The 20,950-nt window shown below is 36.5% G+C and overlaps 1 protein-coding gene across 4 annotated transcripts in view; it reads right to left on the bottom strand.

Moving 5' to 3' along the window:
- The window catches only part of SPAG16 (sperm associated antigen 16), a 1,149,776-nt gene that overhangs the window by 238,024 nt on the left and 890,802 nt on the right, over positions 1-20,950 (bottom strand). The window lies entirely within an intron of this gene.

Here is a 20,950-nt window from a genome sequence, read left to right as displayed (position 1 = left end):
TTTTATTTTACCTCTTACATTATTTAGTTCCAACTTTGCTGGTTCTATGATAAACAACCAGTTTAGAAGGAACAGAATGAAATAAAGGAAAGAGAGGACTTTTTTTGAGAAAAATATTTTACCCTCATGGAGCAGTTCTTTAAGGAAGAGGAATTGTCCCTCTGGGGAAAGAGGTGGCTACAAACAGATGGTCATTGCTAAATAAAACTAATGGGTTTACAGGTAACTGGTTTCTTCTATAAAAGAGGCAGTTTATCCCCTGGGGTTTCAGCATTATAAGGCCTAATTATTCCTGACATATTGCCCATTTCATATGCTCACATTATTATAGCCAAATAAAAAAGTAATTATACCAACTGGTAACATGAAACTCCCTGGTAACAAAAGTGGGCTATAAAAACATTACCAGAGAATGGTTCTTTTAGAGTTACAGATGCATCTGCTTTTTCTCATTTGGCAAATGGTGAAGACCACACTATTACAACATACTCCTAGGGATTAGACGATTTTTTTTTTTTGCATACACTTAAACTTTCGTTTTACTAAATATTTCAAGGGTGAGGTAAGTGACTGAAACTCAGAAATATTTTTATTATTCATTATGACGTAACTGTAATAATGGGTTGTTGTGGGTGCACTTTGTATTTGTTTTGGTGGAAAACTTAAGAAGGGTTGAAGAGTATGTAATCTTAGTTTGTAAAAGAAATGTTCATAAGTCAAATGAAAATTATATATGCATTCTACTGAATGACAGGCACAACTGTCATTATATATATATATAGTGAACAGTACTTCTAGAGGAAGGGTTTCAAAGACTGTACTTCCAGAAAATGCTTACTGTTAACAAAAGACATCAGTATATTTGTGTAAAAAAGTTTTTTGTTTCTGATATTGGGAATTATAAATATACCTTTAAAATATTCCAGAAAACCATGTATGCTATGAAATAAGCCTAGTTATACACACACGTGATGATATATCTATAAAATATTTGTTGCCAATATTTACAGTCATGGCTCATGTGAATCAACCTTATTACTTTGTATGTATTCAAAAGCAATGTAGGTTTTATGATCACTTTGAAATTCATTTTTAATTCATCTCTATTCACTCAAGAAATTTCTTGTTTTTATTTCTTGTTAGCAAGTCTAGCTTTGGGATAAAACACACATCCAGATGCTCCTTCAGCACAAGAGAGCTGAGCCAGAGCCATATCATTTTTGTTCATCCACCTGTGTATTAGCATCTGTTTTCAATTTTATCTATGCAATTTTCCACATTGATTACCATCGCTTCCATTATTTTACAAACTACCAAGTGCAGCAACTATAAAACTCCTACACTCCAATTTACTAGATTAGTTTGTTATAAAAATATACCAAAATCTTTGCAGAAATGTAGTATCTCCTGTCTGAAGAAAAATAATTCAAACATAAACTTTTTATTAAAAAAAAATACCCTAAATAAATCCAATCAGTTGATTTGAATAATATTTCTTCAAAAAATAAGATGTGGGAGCTAAGAAAAATTAAATATGGCCACTATTGAAAATTCAGAAAGGAAAGATAACCATTTATATTTTCTCTCAGTTTCTTTTTCTGTCTGTGTATGTGTATACACACACACACACACACACACATGCACACCTACAACTTTCTTTTTCTCTTAAAATTTATCTGGATCATTTCTCTTTAAATGGGACCTTATTATTAAACCATTTTAAATCTCTGCATATAAGAACAAACTTAGGGCTTTTATTATTGTGAAAACTTCACAGGAATGTTATTTTTGCACTACCAGAAGTACAATCACCATACATTAAATTCCAGAGCTAACTACTCAGCCACACTATAAGCACATCAACACAAACTATAAAGCAAATATAAGAGCTTCCATAAGCAGGGTTCTGTTTTTCATTTTGTTTTTTTTACAAAAGCACACCCTCTTTTGGCATAATTTTTACTGTATTCTTAATCACCTGACCCTCTGAGAAACCGAAACTCCTATTTCTCTCTAGGAGAGACTAAGTGACAGATTCTGAAGTTGAACAGTCAATGTCCTCACGTTTTAAATTTTGCAGTCATAATTATAAACTTTGTAAGCTAATTAGTATACATAAAATTTCATTACTAAACGCAAATAACTCAGGCCCCAGATTGTTCTAGAGTTCCGTTTGCTTTAATCACTTATATTTTAACATAAAATTAACCTCAAAGTATTCCATAAACATTTATTTAGTAGTCCTTTAGTAACCAGGCCCAATGTCAGAGAATGGAAAACAGCAATGAGTCAGTATAGACTCCTTTCTCTAGGAAATCAAACTTGTAGGATAGATGACACATGAAATTCAAACTAAGCCTAATGCAATTTGTAAAGCAATGAGATCTGTACAAAGTGTAATGAGAACAAGATGAGAAAGGAATTTATTCAATTTGAGGGATGGAATTGGGGAGGAGAAGAATTGAGGGAGTGAGATTAGCAAAAGTGCTGTTCGAATAGAACATTAGAGAATGAATAAAGATTTGCCCAGCAGAAAAAGGGAAGATGGTAATCCGCAGGGCAAAGGTGTAAAGACCTGAGAGTGCCTGCGATGCTAGAGACATGGCTGGTAAAGCAGTAGGGTCTATCAACAGTTTTAAAGAATAGTGGCATGATCAGGTCAGCCTTTTTGAGGACAATTCTTCTATGGGGGAAGATTTTGCAGCTGTTTGGTGGGCAAAATAGATAGTCCTTTGTGATAGTCCGTATGTTAAGAAAAAGAAGTCAAAGAAAATTCAGGGGTTTTAAGATGTGGCAATGGGCTGAATGATGCTGCTTTTACCTGAAAGGGGTTATACATGTCTTACAAGGCAATAATTTTATATTCATTAGCAAGAAAGTTAGTTTCAGGTTTTGGATAAATAGAATAGGCTCACATACTACAAGTTGCCATTAACAGAGTGTCATTCCAAATGTTTTCCTTGAAATTAGACCTAAATTAACTTTCTATTAGTTGTTTCATATTTGTGAACATTTTTGGAGTTAGGGTTTAGCTCTAAATATAAACAGATAAGAGCTATTCCACAAATATAAAGTTAAAAATTAAATGAACAATATAGCATAAAATTCTAATTCAGATCTCTGTTAATAATGTCTAGAAAAAACCACTATAACCAACCTCAAAGAAAAGGATAATACTTATTTTAGCTAGTGAATTTTTTTAAGAAGATACATGCATAAACACATACACACATTTGCACAAACACACATGCATATCATAAATCCCACTAGAGTTTCTCATGGGACAGTGAGAAATCCCAGGGAGCTTTTTAAAACAATGACCATTACTGTACTTCAATTGTGATATCAGACACTTGAATAAGGATTCCAGGAAATACTATCTCATTGAGTTCCCCAGGGAAAAGGGTATACACTGTGCATTCTCTGTAATCAAAGGAAAAGGAAAGAAACTTTTCTGTTAGTTTAACTTTTAAAAATCCACAAAATCATAGGATTGTTTCCTTTTCTTTATACATATATAGATGTCCTGGTTTGAAATGAAATATGAACCCTAGAAAAGCCATGTTTTAATCCTAATCCCATTTTGTAAAGGCAGCTATCTCTCTGGAGATGTGATTTAATGAAGAGTGGTTGTTAAACTGGATTAGGTGGAGGCATGTCTCCATCCATTTGGGTGGGTCTTGATTAGTTTCTGGAATCCTATAAAAGAGGAAACATTTTAGAAAATGAGAGATTCTGAGAGATCAGAATGACATAGCCATGAGAAGCAGAGAGTCCATCAGCCAGTGACCTTCGGAAATGAAGAAGGAAAATGCTTCCTGAGGAGCTTCATGAAAGGAAGCCAGGAGAGAAAGCTAGCAGATGACATGTGTTCGCCATGTACCCTTCCAGCCAAGAGAGAAACCCTGACTGTGTTCACCATGTGCCTTCTCACTTGAGAGAGGAACCCTGAAATTCATCAGCCTTCTTGAACCAAGGTATCTTTTCCTGGATGCCTTTGATTGGACATTCCTATAGACTTGTTTTATTTGGGACATTTTCTTAGCCTTAGAACTGTAAACTAGCAACTCATTAAATTTCCCATTTTAAAAGCCATTCTATTTCCATTCCAGCAGCTAGCAAAGTAGAACAGATTTTGGTACTGGAGAGTGGGGTGCTGCTGCGGTTTGCAAATACAAAACATGTTAGAACGGCTTTTTAAATGGATGGGGGAAGATTCTGGAAGAGTTGTGAGAAGCTTGTTAGAGAGGGCCTAGAATGCTTTGAAGAGACAGCTGGTAGAGATGTGGACTCTAAAGATACTTCTTATAAAGCCTTAGACAGAAATGAGCGTATGTTATTACAGACTGGAAGGAAGATGAGCCTTGTTTTAAAATCGCAGATAATCTGGCAAAACTGACTAGTGGCTTTGGCTGGAAGGCAAATTTTAAAAGCCATGAACTTGGATATTCAGCGGAAGAGATCTCTGAATTTAATGTGGAAAGTGCAGCCTGGTTTCTCCTCACAGTTTATAACGAAATGCGGCAGGAGAGAGATAAGCTGAAAACTGAACTCTTGGGTACAAAGAAACCAGAAATTGATGTCCTGGAAAATTCTGGGCTTCCAGAAAGGGAGACCCCAGAGAATAGTGCCCCTCATGAGGTCTTGGCCAAATGTGGAACCAGTCAGCCGTTTCAGAGAAAGCCAGGATCGGACATGGAGTTATCCAGAAGGATTTGTGGAAACTCCTTATGTCTGATGGGCACAATCCAAGGCTACTATATAGGAAGCCAACGAGACTGCTGTGGGACCTGTACGAACAGAGCCACTGCCAGTCTGAACTGGGGGGTTCAAAGAAGGGACACATTGGAGGAAAAATAACTTCAGAAGCAAAACCATGGAAGCTGAGGTCTGAAGTAAAAAAGGCTCGGGTCAGGAAAGTAGACCCACCTAAACCCGTGGAGAGGATGGGTTTGCCACAAAGGCAGAGGATGGGCCTTCCCCCCATTACAGTGGAAGAGTCATGCCGCCTCAGGCCTCGGAGAGGGTGAAGCACATTTCTTGGGGTTTGGGGAGAGCCTGGCTGCCACCACATGGAGGGGTTGAGCGTGTGCCCCGGAGATGGCAGAGAGCCCGGGTGCAGCCCCACTCCTTAGAGAGGGTGGAGCCGAGAAAAAGGTGGTGTCCCCAATATCCCCCAAGGTTGCGTTTGGAGAGAGGCAGGCATCTGTGTAGGCCCTTGGAAAGGGTGGGACTGCCGCTTTCAGAAGCCTTGAAAATAAATGACTCTCAGACTTTGAAGTATAATGGAGTTTGCCCTGCAGGGTTTTGAAACTGCTTGGGTCTTGTGACCCCTGTGTTTCTTCCTCCCTATGGAAATGTGTTTATATATCTATGATTGTTCCTCCTTTTTATGTTGGCAGCAAATAACTTTTTATGACTTCTCATGGTCCAGAGCCAGAGGAGAACTTTGCCTTGAACAAACCATGCCTGTAACTAACTTTGATAGGAGTTTGTACTGCTTCCAACTTTGTATTTCATTTGTATTGCTACTGAAATGGTTCAAGGTTCTCTGATATTGTTATGGAATGAATATATTTTGCATATGGGGAAAACATGTCTTTTTTAGGGTCCAGAGGGTAAAATGTGCTGGTTTGAAATGATGTATGTACCCTAGAAAAGTCATGTTTTAATCCTAATCCCATTTGGTAAAGGTAGCCATCTCCCTGGAGATGTGATTTAATGAAGAGTGGTTGTTAAACTGGATTAGGTGGAGGCATGTCTCCATCCATTTGGGTGACTCTTCATTAGTTTCTGGGGCCCTATAAAAGAGGAAACATTTTAGAGAATGAGAGATTCTGAGAGATCAGAATGACATAGCCACAAGAAGCAGAGAGTCCATCAGCCAGTGACATTTGGAAACGAAGAAGGAAAATGCTTCCCGGGGAGTTTCATGAAAGGAAGCCAGGAGAGAAAGCTAGCAGATGACATGTGTTCGCCATGTACCCTTCCAGCCAAGAGAGAAACCCTGACTGTGTTCACCATGTGCCTTCTCACTTGAGAGAGAAACCCTGAACTTCATCAGCCTTCTTGAACCAAGGTATCTTTTCCTGGATGCCTTTGATTGGACATTCCTATAGACTTGTTTTATTTGGGACATTTCCTTAGCCTTAGAACTGTAAACTAGCAACTCATTAAATTTCCTGTTTAAAATTCATTCTGTTTCTGGTATATCGCATTCCGGCTAGCAAACTAGAACAATAGAGCAGACATTAGCTAAAATAAACTTTTGAAAAACAACCTAATTGCCTATTTAAAGAATTACCACTACAAAGTAAAATGAATTGATAAGAAGGGCATATTAAAATTTGTTGGAGAGTTTGTCCATTGCAAATTTTTACAATTTTCTACATATCTATCCTGTAATTTTCAAATCTAGTATTCATTCTTGTGTTTCATTTCTATAGCATCTCCAACTCTAATAATGTATTGTTTCTTATCAAAAACCTCTTATCTGTTTAGTGTCTTAAAATGTATCCACTTAGATATTGTTCATTTGGATCTATTTCACCCTATAAATTTTTGACAGAATGGTGGCATACATTATATTTAAGTGCATTTTATTAAGTACATTAACAAAAGCCTTTAATAAAACTATACAATCTGGGGGCATCCTACATGCCTGGGTTGTAATGAATATGTTCTAGTGTCTCTGGCAAAGTATGCTTTTATTTTTAAATACTAATGACCTCTTATTAATATAGAATATTCCAGCGAAATCACATAATTTAAATGAAATGATCTTCAATCCTTACCTGTTTCTCCGTCACTCCCCACACCTCCCTACCAGTGCCTCACATGACAGAAAATATTCTGATTTGCTCTTCTACACATAAAGATACTTACTGAGGGATCAAAAATGTATCACAGAATAAGATGCAAGAAAAGAAAACCCTTGTTCTATTACAGTGAGAAGGGGGAAGGGTTTGTAACTGATAGATTACTAAATCTTTTAGGAGGCGTTTGATATTTATTTATGTTCTTTTTTTCTTGGTATTTGGATGAGAAACTGTTTTCTTGCTATTGAATATCAAATTAAACAAAATCTGGAATACCTGATTTTTCAAAAACATCTATGTGTTTAATTTGCCTATCTTCTATCATCCGTCTGACCACAGTCCCTCCATTTTACTTTAGCTCTGGGGATCTTCATCTCCCCAACTGGGTGTAATCTACTATTTAGGTCCCCTTCCATAGAGTACAGCTGCTGCTGGAAAATGGCTGCCATACCAGGGAACAGAGTTCTTGGTTTCCCTTGTATCTAGGCAGAGCCTTGAAAGTAGTTCTTGCCAACTGAACGAAGTGGATTTTTTATTGAGGGTCTTTGGCCCTAACAGTAGAAAATATTTAATTTATATCTACATGAAATTGTTTAAGGAACAGACTTTCCTTTTCTTCTCTCCTAGAGGAGATGTTAATCTCTAGGGTGAACTTCGAAGCTGTGTGCTGAAGATGGAAGAGCCATAGTCCCCTGAGCTGCTGAAAAATAACATGGAGCAGAGCCTTCCTTACATCGGATTGATGTAAGTGAGAAGTAAATATTCATTAAATAAGCTACTGAATTTTTGGACTGAATTTTTTTCAGTACTGTTAATTATGCTGATTAATACATGTGGATAACATTAATTTAATTTTTCTACATGAAATGTTTTTACTTAAAATATATGGTATTTATTTATTCTTAAAGAACATCAGTGTCATTTGACGTACGGGTATCAATTGCAAATCAATATCTGCAAGCATAATTTTTCAAGCTACAAATTATGGGACCATTGAGTTTATATAATAGGGTACAATAAATCTTTTTTAAAATACTCAGGAGTAGAGGTAATTCCCTTTTAGTGCAAGGAATGTTCTTCTTTAGTAGTGATACAAAGTTGCTGAAAAATATGTTCAAATTTAGCTTTTAAAAGAGTTTGAGGGTTTTTCAGAAATGATCTGAAAAGCTCATTAAAAAGTACTGATAACGACTAGGGCCAAAGGCTCACAATAAATGCTGCCTTTTGGCAGTTATCAATCAATAAATATTTTATTGTTATGCTAATGTCAACATGCAGGTAATGTAGATGCCTCAGCTGAGTAAAGCAAAAGTAAAAAATAGCTTTTTTTTTTTAATTAGAGAAAAGGACACTTAAAATGGAAAGCTTCCACAGCTTCTAGAAACCCATAAGCACTCTCTCTTTGTCACTGTAAAGGAGTCAAACTTGGTTTTTCAAGTCTTTACCATCATAATTAAACCCTAATGTAACTAAAATAGTGGCCCCAAGTAAAAGTAACCAGACCTGTAGATTAGAATTTTACCTTACTTTATTACTCTGAAAGGTGTGAGGATCTTGGAAAAATCCCATTGACTCTAGTTTTCTGGGCTAAAAAGTCATAAATGTTGGGATCCTGAGGCACTTATAAAGCTAAAAGCAGGATGCCAGCTTTCTGGCTCTAGATATCTTTCAGGAAATCCCTCCCCCTTGCCTATTTCTTCATTCCAGTGACAAAATGGAGCCTGCCCAGGGTCTCTAATGATGATATTGTGACTTGACTTACAAAGTTCTAGGGATAAAGGTGTTGGGAGTTTTTAATTTCTAACACCCTAAAGAAATGTCCCATAATTATATCATAGGCTCTTTCCCAGTAAACTGGCTCTTAGAGTTTACACAGGTAGATTATTTCAAGCATACAAGTGATAAGACCAAAAAGGGTACAACTACGTGTCATATAATCAAATTCATTGTTTGAAACCTCAGGATATAATCATGAACTTATAGCATACCACTTCTATTTCATATATCTAATTGACCTGAAATTGACCAATACTTGTGATATCCTGAAGATAGGCAGACTGAAGAGCACAAATAAAAGGCTTATTTGAAGATAACGTTTACTAAATCACAGGTTTTCATTACTTCTCAGAATGAAAGCAATATTTCTTTTTACATATGCATAACACAAGGAATGTCAAGGCAACAGAAATTTGCTAGGCTGTTGGACTTCAAGGGATGCTTTCAGAAAGGAGAGGACTCGCTGACCTTCAAAATATTTTCGTATCTAACTGATTGTCTGCAGGAACAAGTTCATCAGTAGATGCAGTTCTTGTATTTAAGCCAGACATGGGATAGAATTGCAATTCTTGGAATTAAAAAAAAAACATAACTTCCTCCCACAGAAAGCAAGTACTTTTTAATGACAGAGAGGTTATTTAAATTGAGATTTTTTTGCTAATTGAACCTCTCTCAACTAACTACAATAGCATAATGCACGTGGAATCATGTGGTATAAAATATATTATTCATTTGCTTTATCTGAATTATAGCAAACTGTAACGTTTTTAAATCAAAGAAAGATGACTTTGACGAATTCACACAGGAGAGAGAGGTTGCTGCCTAGCTAAGTCCTGCTGGGTAGGCAGGCTCCATAGAGTTCACTTACATATTTTTCACTGTATTTTTGGCAGAAATCATCCAGTTTTTTCTTTTTATCCGTAGTATAATTAACTTGCTCACCACCAAGTTGGCTGGCTTAATAATAATAGAATTCACCTCGAACCCATTTAAAGACATTTTCCAGGCAAATGATACCAATTTAACTTTGCAGGTTAAAACAAAATTAACAAGCCAGTGTAATGAGGCACCCAATCATCTTAGAGAACTTTCCAATGTTGCATGTATGTCTCTGAGAAGAGACTATTTAATACCATACCATCTGTGTGACAAAGGTGGTTTCTATTCAACAGCAGTCTTCCCCAAAACACTGGGGAAGGCACCATTTTTATCCAAAAAAAAAAAAAAAGAATAGAATATCAATGGTGCTAATCTCTTCAAAGCGTTTAGAGCTCAAAGCAATTGCCTGCAATTGTAAAGAGTCCCCACCCTCATTATCTCAGCAAAAGAAAAATGACCAAAATGCAAAATACTGCCTAGCTTTTGGGACAGAATTGCTGAAAAGAAAGTTGAAATAAACATTCACCAGCTCACTTCCAAGCTGAACACTTTGAATTTTAATATTCTTCCTTAGAATAAAAGAATGAAACTATGAACATGTTTTATCTTAATACGAAATGAGTAGATACAATGCTACACAATTAAACTATACTGATTAAGTATCAAATAAATAGATTAATTTACATCTCAAATTGTAGTCGAAGAAATAAATGACATTTATGACAATCATAAATATAAATATAATCATAAATGTCCAATGATTATCAGATTATGAGTTTCATAATATGACAGGTTATTTTAGACATCTTATTTCATAGGAGTTTACCCAATGTTCTGACCTAGAGAAGAAAGATAGGCGCTTCTAGAAACCATTAATAGAAGAAATTGAAACACAGCATATAAAATCATGATTATTTAGTTTAAAAAGTGACATAAAATAGTTAATTCAATGTTTAATTTCAGTGCAAATTTTAAATTTCAATAATTGCAGTATCCCATAGAACAAATCGTACTGTTGATATAGCTGCATTTGATATAAAAACATTTGCTGAGACTGCCTTGTTAAGAGTTTCCCACAATTTCAATTTCCCACTACTAGCTCCTTTAGAGGTCTGCTGATGCTGAGAGTATGGAACCTGTCTGGGGGGTTTGTTTGCCTTAGCTCTCTAAGGGGCAATCTTCGCCCAGCATACCTAGATTTCCTCACACCACCTTTCTCACAAATCACACAGATTAGACACTAAATAAAGTAAGTAATTATTACTGGACAAAGGTGGTGGATTCTTTTGCCCCTGTACTCAAATGACCAATTCCTGAAACACTGGGATTTCAAAGTGGGAAAAAAGTTTATTGCTAGGTGCACAGCAGGAGATTAGATGGCCTATCAGCCCAAAACCTGAAGTTCAGTTCCCCCTGAACTGCAGTATCTGAAGTTCTGCAACTTCAGGTACTGCAGGTACTGAACTGCAAAACCTGAAGTTCAGTTCCCCCTGAACTGCAGTAATTCTGATAGTTTATTAAAAGATGGGCAGGTTTTAGGTTAATGACCACAGTGGCCCCAGATGATGTAATTAGAGGTGATTTAATTATTGAGCATGTACAAATTGATTACATGCTTAGTCACAGAATATATGTAAGAAAATGGCAGCCTTAATTTGATGATGGGTGTGATTTTTAGTATTATAATGAGGTACAGGTGACTTAGAGGTTAAAGGCTAAAGTACTATGCATGTCAGACAGGACCAGTTTGGTTAGATCCAGTTTTGATTTTTGAGCGAACTTTAGACTTGGACTAGGTTAGTTCTGGCCTGACCCAAGGTCCTTGATTAATAAACATTAGGGGATGGCTTTAGTGATCACAGGACTCTACAATGTAAAAACTGGATAAATGGGTATAAGTGAAGGTTAGTCACAAAGTTTTTACAAAACACAGAGTCCACCAGATAAAGGCTATACAATCATTACCAGAGATCAAGACAGTTGGATTACAGTGTAAAGATTTCAGGTATTTTCCTCCATCTACTCCAGGATACCAGAAAGCAAAAAGGTATATCTATACAATAATTCAGTAATCACAATTATCCCATAAACCCTAACTTCTCGGTTACATAAGTACATAATTAAGGAAGTAAGTAAGTAAGTAAATTAGGCTACTTATTACATAAACTTGATACAAAAAATTGCCAGTGTGAGGGAGCATTATCCATTTTGAGGTGTTGTAGACCCTACCCTGAGAAATCTAATAGTCCAGGGTTTTACAGATTTAGTAGCTTGAGACCAATAACCTTATTATGAAATTAATGTTGTGCAGCATTAAAAACGGTATAACATAGAACTGAAAATATCAGATTGCATCACATGTTCTAAGGACAGGCATATTTTGTGAAATTTTTGATTCAGTTATACAGGTATGTAGTTTAGGATTGTGTATTAGGGCTGTGATGTAAAAAGTGTGCAAAACGACATGTTTTTCTTTGTAAAAAAAAAGTTCTAAAGTCACTGCTTTAGCTCAAATCCCATCTGATACTTTGATTTTTTCTTTCCTATCAAAAGCCATGCTCCTCCAACCTCTCTTCAAAACTTGTAGGGACAAGTACTCTTTCTTCTGAGTTATTTCCTGAAATTTTAATAGTTAAAGCTATCTCCCTTCCTGCCTTGTCTCTTTCCTTACTCCTTTCCTCCCCCGACCCCCACCATCTTCCCTTTATATTTTTCTTATAACCTCCAACCCCACTCCCTTTCCACAGCTGACACCACTACCTGGTCTAAAAATAATCATTCCCTTCTGAGAGAATTGTTCTGAGATATGTACGGGACCCAACCTTGGTCCAAAAAACGTGAGGGGAGTCTGCTCGGGGATTTTCAGAATCAGTTTCCTCTCTTCTGAGAGCCGCAGGAGGAGATAGTCTCATTACTTCTCCTGGATTTTATCTTGTCTTGGTATGACCGCTGGACTTGCAAGGGTCACATTACCACCAGCCAGAGGATGAAGCCAACACTGAGGACAGCAGGACAGAGAGAAATAACCTGATTCCTTGAAAACATCTTAGACTTGCTGAATCAACTGGAGTTGGGATCTGCTCTACCTGTGGACTTTTTCTTATGTGAGATAACAAGGTTCCTTACTGTAAATTCCAGTCGGAGTTTTCAGTACTTATAGCCAAAAGCATCATGACTAATACACTAATCAATGAGCAAGAATAGTCAAGAACTCTGAAAAATAATAATTAAAGGACACTATACCTAATTTTAAATAATATTATAAAGGAACATGAAATACAGTATGGAATTGGTAAACTAATTGAAAGAAAAATCAATGTCCTATATAATCGACTAACATATCCTAGGCCACATATAAAGTTAATATACACTTTATAGTATACCATATACTTTCTTGTACATAATAAAAGCAGCATCATAAACAGTGACACTTATTACTCAAATGTTGCAGGAAGTATCTTTGACAGGCATTTTCTTATACAGTATATACAACTAACTCATCAGCAAATTCTGTCGACGCTACCTTCAAATATATGTTAAATATATGTTGACTCAACCTTCATATGAAGGTGTATTATCAGTTTCTCAGTTCTCATCCTAGTCCAGTAGCATAAGGAGGGTGGATTGGGGCAATGGGGGCAGTTTTCCCCTTGGGGAGGAGTATTTTTTCTCTGGTGCTGCTGTTTAGAATTGATGAAAGTATGCTGATAATAAAAAGCAGACTATCTTTAAGTCAGTTGTATTATCTTTAAATTCATTACAGAAAATGACCCCCGTTTATTACTCTTCAGATATGCCACCCTTGGTCTGCCATTGCTCTGGTGCAAGCTAGCTTTCCCTCCCTCCCATTGCATGAGCATTCTTGCTATTCTATCTACATAGTTTTCAACTTGTTTTTTGTTACTGACAGTTTAAAATTATCCTCCATTTTCCTGTCATATTCAAATAAAATTAAATTTCCTATAGTCTGTGGGACCTTCATGACCTAGTCCTTGCTTATCTCTCCTTGCCAATCTCTGCCTTATTCATTCTGCTCTAGGGACAGGAATTTCCTTGTTGTTGTTTGAACGTGCCCATTTTATCTCTGACTCAGGGTCTACTTGTTGTCCACTGCATAGGATGTTCTTTCTCCAGAGCTGTGCATGGCTTGCTTCCTTGCTGCATATCTGAAACACCAACAGCCACACTTTCACTCTGTTCACGTAACCTGGCCTTATTTTAGTATACCAAGTATGCGTGTCTATGTGTAAGTGTCTGGTGTACGTGTGTAAGAGAGAGAAAAGAGAGGGAGAGACGGAGAGAGAGACCATTATGCTTCTTCCACTGGAATGTCTGCACAGGGGACAAATTAAGCTTTTGTTCATAGAATTATCTCCTGAAAGCTCACAAAACCCATAACAGATAATATTATTTATCCTCATTTTACAGACGAGGAAATTTAGACTTAGAAAGATTAAGGAACTTGCCCAAGGTTAGAGAACTAATAAGTGGAGAATCTGGATTCAAAACCAGCCAGTCTTACTCTGGAGGCTGTTTTCTTAAAACTATTTTATTGTCTCCATACATATTTAAATGAAAAAAACTAATATAAATTGTAAAATAAATATTAAAATATATTTTTATATACTCTACATATAAAATATAGCAATGTTACATGGAGTCGCAAAAGAAATATACAAAGTATTAAAAATGATATGATTTCATAATTTATTTTCCTTTATATATTTTTGATATTCTTGAAAATGTCTGCAATAGTCAGGTAAAACTTTTAGAATAACAAAAAATACACATCTTAAAAAAGAAATAATGAGAGGATCAAAGAGTTCAGTCAATAATTTTTTATTGATCACATGATTACATGTAGACATAATATTTTGGCTCTATTAGATTAAATAAATATATTATGAAATTTAAAAAAAAAAGGAGTTATGACTCATGTAGGTCTTATTTGCCTGCTGTGATTTATTTCAGAGCATACCGGCTTTACAGTTTTTACCTTATATCCCAAGAACTAGAAATACAGGCTTCTTCTTGATAATTTAAATATTACTCTAAAGAAAAGAAAAAAACTAATCAAGTAGAATAAAGCCAAGTTGTGGAATCTCCGATTTGAAATTCATGGAACTCCTACATTCTTTAATAGGTTCAAACAAAAAGATATCCTTATAATTTATGTTATCATGTATGTAAAACATTTTTGCATATAAACATAATATTTATAAATCTTTATTAATCTGGATAGTTTAATGCATGTCCAAAGTATTTATTATATAAAAATATATACTTTTTGAGACTCTGGATTTTTAAATCTTTCCATTTTAGTGAACCAGACCAAAGAAATGGATCTTCAAAGCAAAATGAATCTAATGTCATTGAAGTTTGAGAGTATCGGCAAAATATTATTTTCTTTCTTTCTCCAGTTTTGTAACCACTTGAGGCATAAATAAGGAACAATAAGGATAGAGATCAAAATACAACCTTTAATGTAAGATTAAAGGCTGAATTAAAAAAAAAAAAAAACTTGACATGGATTTTCAGCCTCATGGGTGTCCTAACACTTCCCACAATAAATTAACCATGCCTTCCTTATTATTGGCAGTGTTGAAATAACTCAGGCACAACTACCGTACCACTGCTGTTGGCAGCAATGTATGAAAGAACCTTTGTAATCACAGGACCACGTTTCCCAAGGAGAGGGCCACCAGAGAAGTGAGTCCATGGAAATTCCTGGATTCATTCTGTAGGTGAGTCACCTCTTTCACAGATGAGGGTGGGAGGGAGGAAGGAGAGGCAGAAGTGGGGTAGAGAGGGGTTAGGAACACACCACCTAAACTTTTTACCCCCAAAACAGTGGAGGGGAAGGTCTTTTCTCTCTATGCATATGTGAAGAATAGAGAGTTAAGCATTAATCTTTATTGGGTATAAATGTCACCTTTCACTTGTTTTCAGGTAAATGCTCTTTATCTGCCCTTCTTTCTTTCTAGCTCATTTTGGGAGGACATGGCTAGGAGTTAGGGTTGGATATGAGAGATCATCAAGATTAATCTAGTCAACTACTACAAGAAGTTAAAAGATAACTGTTCTTGGGTGGGCCACGGTGGCTCAGCAGGCAGACTTCTCGCCTGCCATGCTGGAGACCTGGGTTCACTTACTGGTGCCCGCCCATATAAAAATAAATAAATAAATAAAAAATAACAGTTCTTGATTGTTTAATTATCAGCATTATTTATTTTTATGTATAGAGACACTTTTTAACTGTATTTTCCTTATATCAGAAATAATTATTATTTAATTTGGAAAAATTAGAACATAAGGGAAAATACCATATAGATAATGCACTCATTTGTTTTAGTGGATATAATGTCAGTTTTTTCTGTTTATCGGTAGCAATCAGGATCTGATGGGAAACAAAGAACACACATTTAGATGGGATTTTTGAAGAGATTTTTCAATGAAAGGACAATTTGTAGAGGGGGCAAGATTAGAAGAATAAATCGAGGAAATAGGTAAATTAAGAGTAGTGAAAAACTATTACCACTCCTAAACCTGAAGGGACAAGGAGAGGAAATTACCTAACTGGATCCTGGCTAAGAATAGAGCCCTAGAAGGGGGCTGCCTGACTGAAACCATAGTTGTAGAGTGATTAACCATCATAACAAATGTACCAAAGCAGGGAAGGAAGGAATGAATGTTCCCACTTATCTCTCCTCCCACTCTGTGAACTTCTGTCGGCGCCTCCCATTGGTTAATTCCAAGGACAGGTCAGTGGGTAAGTCAGCTTCCCCAGAGAAGAGAGAAGGGCAGTTAAGAGCACAGAATGGGTGCAGAGAGGGAGGCCAGTGAAAGATGAGCAGCACAGCATTCACCTGCCAGCCTGTCTGTCTGCCTGTCTTGTTTATTTACCTATTATCTATCTATCTATCAAATATTTATCTGATACTTAATGTAAAATCATATCATATAGCCTATTTTGCAACTGCATTCATCTTCAGTTTGAATCATGAAAGTGTATCTTTGTATTTCATTATATACACATTTATAACAGATTAATGGTCACGCGGTATTCCATTGTATGGCGGATTGAATTATGTGCCTTAACATAGACATGCTCTTAATATTAATCCACATTCCTGTGAATCTAAACTACTTGTAAATAGTTCACGGGGTTGAAGATGTTGTTTTTAGTTAAGGTATGCCCAGCGTAATGAGGATGAATCTTAATCTATGTTACTGGAGGCTTTACAAAGAGGAGAAACTGGAAGTCTGAAGTCAAAAAGAGCCACAGAGAGGAGATAGAAGCTAGGAGTCAGCAGAAACCAAAAGTGCAGGTGAAAGGAAAGATTATTGCCATGTGAGGGGAAGTAGAGACACAAGCCAAGAAACCTCAAGGATTATAGGCAGCCAGTACCAGAATGATACAGACTCTGGGAGAGCAAGTTTTCATTTTGGATGACTTTTAGCCTCAAAACCACGCGCCAAGAAATTCCTGTTGTCAGGTCAAAACCAGTTTGTCATATTTGTGATAACAGCTGTGGCAGACTGAGGCACAGTGTATGGATCTGAGATACTGTATTTGAACACGTCCTCTGCTTAGGCATTTAGTTTATTTTCAAATTGTTTTCAGCGAATATATTTTCATGATTGGTGCTCAAAGATGCTCTTTTGAATTATTTGTAAAGTTTATTTATAATTGATATGAATACTGTTCTCTTTATTCATTCTTCTGAAAAAAATCTTTAATAATTTCATCGAATGAGAAAATTAAATAGCTTTAATTGTTACAAATATGGCTTTGTTAAGATGTATTTGACTTTAATTATGAAAATAGGAGAGTAACATTTTAATTTGGTTGACTGGAGTATGATGGGGCTATTGATCACTACTGTCAAAACAACATTCATCACACTATGATCAACTGCCTGTCCATATCTCAAAGCCAGTTCAAGGATTCCTTAAAACTAGCAATGCTTAATTAAGGCTATGACTGCAGGGGGCAAAAAAAATAAACCAAGAAAAGTTGAAGGATAATTTAGACAAAAGCAGAAGAAGAATGGGTGCATAAAATCTAGAAATATGACCTAGCTAAAGTTTCCTAAAACAAATTGAATGTCAATTTTGGCAAAAAGAGGCAGTGGTGCAAAATATTTTAAAAGAGACATCATTTTCAATGATGAAAAAGACCGTAGTATTAGATGATATATTGGTAGAATGAATACTATTGCAATCTGTAAAGTACTATACAGATATAAGGTGTTAATTTTCTAAGTCTCCCATGTTGAGATGAGGTCTCTAAGCATGATGAGGCCTCTAAGCACAATTTCCCATCACTTTAGAGTTCCAGGGATACATATGCAAGATACTGCAAAATTCTCACTGGTAAAATTTTTCTCCTAAAGCAGAAACACTTTACTCATGTAGGCTTGTGCAGATGCAAGGAAACTTTTAAAGGAATCAAACTAATTTAATCATGTAATATTGCTGATAAGCTGATAGTAGTAAAAGTTAAATATCTCTCTATATTAATGATGTCAAAATGTCTTTGTATAAAATGTCTGTAATGGTAATGAGTGGAAAATTGTCTATTGATGTGAGACTGGAAAGTAGCAAATCCATGAACTATCTTCTTAACAACAACATCAAAAATGCTTATGTACATAGAAAGTATTGCAAATGTAACTATAGATTATGAAATGGTCCATTCTCATGAATCTATCAATTACTGTCTATTAGTATCTCTGAAGAATTTAGATTTCTGCAATCTTTTATATAGTTGATAAGTTGGGATTTATGCCCCACCATGTCTTTAGACATAAATAAAGCTAATTATTTTGCTATGATTTAGTCTTCCGTAATTAGTAGCAAGCCAATTACTTGATTGTTCTTTGACTTGACTAAATATATTGGCTCTTTTTTAAACTGGACATAATATACTTCTCTGGTAAAATTTTAATTTATCTATTCCTCATTAAATATACACATACACTGTTTAAGTTAAGGTAGTTGCTTCCAAGGCCATTCATGTTTTTGCCTTTGGCTAACCTTTTGACTCATTCTCCAGAATTCCCCTCACTCAGCCTCAGATAGAGTGATGGTTAATTTTATGTGCCAACTTGGCTAGATTATGGTGTTCCATTGTTTGTTCAAACATTGGTCTTGATGGTGCTATGAAGGTGTTTTGTAGCTGTGATTAGCATATACAATCAATTGACTTGAAGTAAAGGAGATTACTCTTGGTAATACAGGTGGGCCTCTTCCAGTCAGCTGAAGGTATAAGCGCAAATAACTGAGGATTCCAGGGGAAGAAGGAATCTGCCTCGAGATTACTCCTTTCTGAATTTCCAGCCTGCTGATCTCTCCATAGATTTCAGACTTGCCAAACCAACAATCACAGAAGCTAATTCCTTAAAATAGACATATATATCAAAATAGTTTAATCTAAATAAAATTAATATAACTATAAACTAAATTTATAGATGCCAAATAATATATTTAATACATTAAATACATAATAATTATAAAAATATCAGTTAGATAAGCTAAATTATACACAGACAAAGCACAGTTCTGCCTTAGGGAAACTACATGGCTGATCTCTGTGCCTAGAATGCTCTTCTCCCTGATATTAATTGAGCTCTTCCCTCAGTTGATTCAGGCCTCTCTGCTCATATAAGAATAAATGGCTTTTGGTGACTTCTGGTCAACTAAGTTGGTGGTATATGATGGTTCAGGCTGTCACTACTCCACAGAATCTTTTGAACAACTAGCAAAATCTAGCAGATCCATTTTCCTCAAAACTCCATAAAATAGTTAAAGTGTTGTAGTAACTGCGTGAGTGATGAATCAAGGAAACACAGCTTTAAAAAGAATAGGAAATGTTGTGTTGACTATGTTCCTCCTCCAACTTCTTCCCAGTGCAATGTGGTGACAGCCTCATTCCCATTATGGGAACTGCACATGGAAAGAATTCTAAGAATTGCAAGAGAAAAGCAACTTGTAATGTATAAGGGTGCCCCAATAAGATTAAGTACCAAGTTCTATCAGAAACACAGAGGCAGGAAGGCAGAGAACAAAGTATTTAAAGTGCTGAAAGAAAACAATTGCAAAACAAGAAGTTTATAAACAGTAAGACTGTCTTTCAAAAATAAGGGAGAGAGACTTCTGGGAAGATGATGAAATAGGATAGGCTAGGTTCACCCCTGTTCTGGAACAACTAGAGAAGTGACAGAAGATGACCAGTACAGTGTAGTTCCAGGGTACAAATGACCAGAAAGGGCTTTCTACATTATATAAGGAGGACCTGGATGAAAAAGGAAATTATAACCAAGAGGATAGGGTGAGTTTACTCACTCGTGACTGCATCTAGGGGTGCTGCAACATAGGCTGAAGTGGGTGTCATAGGAATGGCACACTCCTACACTCCTGTCTACCTCCTCAGCTACCTTTGGAGTTCTTCCCTCTCAGTTCTGCAGCCAGGAGATCCCATGGGGATCTTGGAAGCCACAGATTTGCTTTACCTACACACAGACATTTTGTGGTGCACAGTGCCTGTTCCCCACCCCTAAAGCAGCTCTGCTGTAGGCACCTGGTTTGGGCTAAGACTGGGGGTCCTCCCCTAAGTGGAGGGGAAGACATAGAGCAGAGTGGATCTGACAATTGGCTGGAAAAAGAGACTCCTTGGCTTTTTTTAGAGATGACTTTTGGTGACTTCTGGTTAACCAAGATGGTGGTATATGATGGTTCAGGCTGTCACTATCGCTATTCTTTCTACACAGAGGACGAAGCACTCATGGTGTGCATAGGTGGAAATATTGAGGAAGTAAGCCACACATCACATCCAGGTACTCCTGGGCTGGTTGTGGGCAGTAGTTGAAATAGTTCCACAGCCTAAGGTCATTCCATGTGGAAACTTGGGGACCACAACACTTATGCCCATGAACAGATTCCCCACTGAGGTGCACATTGTACACCTCCCAGACCTGGGTAGGTGGCTTTCAGCATGCACTCAGATGTGTTGTCTTGAATAGATTTGCACCTGGTTTCCATACTCCGCAGAGGGCTGACATAGTTGGGGAGAGGCAAGCCTAAGGGAAAGAGGTAGCCCAAGAGCATCATATGCTGGAGAGATGCAGAAAGTGCAGTCTGGAAAACTACCCCTCTAGCAAGCTTTTGGCAGTCATTCAATTAGGGCTGTACCCCCTGCATGAGGTCCTGGCCTTGGTTTGGTGGGGAATTACTGACAAACCAAGTATAAAATGAGACAATTACTGCAAACCCCAAAAACCACAGAATCTTAGATGAGGAAGAGAAAACAACTTTCAAAATAATCTTATTGAGATAATCAAATGCCTTGAAGTCAAGCAGAAAATCACAAAGCACAAGAAGATGCAAGAAAATATGGCCCAGCCAAATGACCAAATTAAAACACTGAAGGAGACACAGAATTTGGAACATCTAAACAAAGATATTGGCACAAATCT

The sequence above is a fragment of the Tamandua tetradactyla genome, chromosome 3 (assembly GCF_023851605.1).
Source record: "Tamandua tetradactyla isolate mTamTet1 chromosome 3, mTamTet1.pri, whole genome shotgun sequence".
Lineage (NCBI taxonomy): Eukaryota > Metazoa > Chordata > Mammalia > Pilosa > Myrmecophagidae > Tamandua > Tamandua tetradactyla.
Note: the sequence above shows the minus strand (reverse complement) of the source record. Positions and strands in the feature narration are given on the sequence as shown.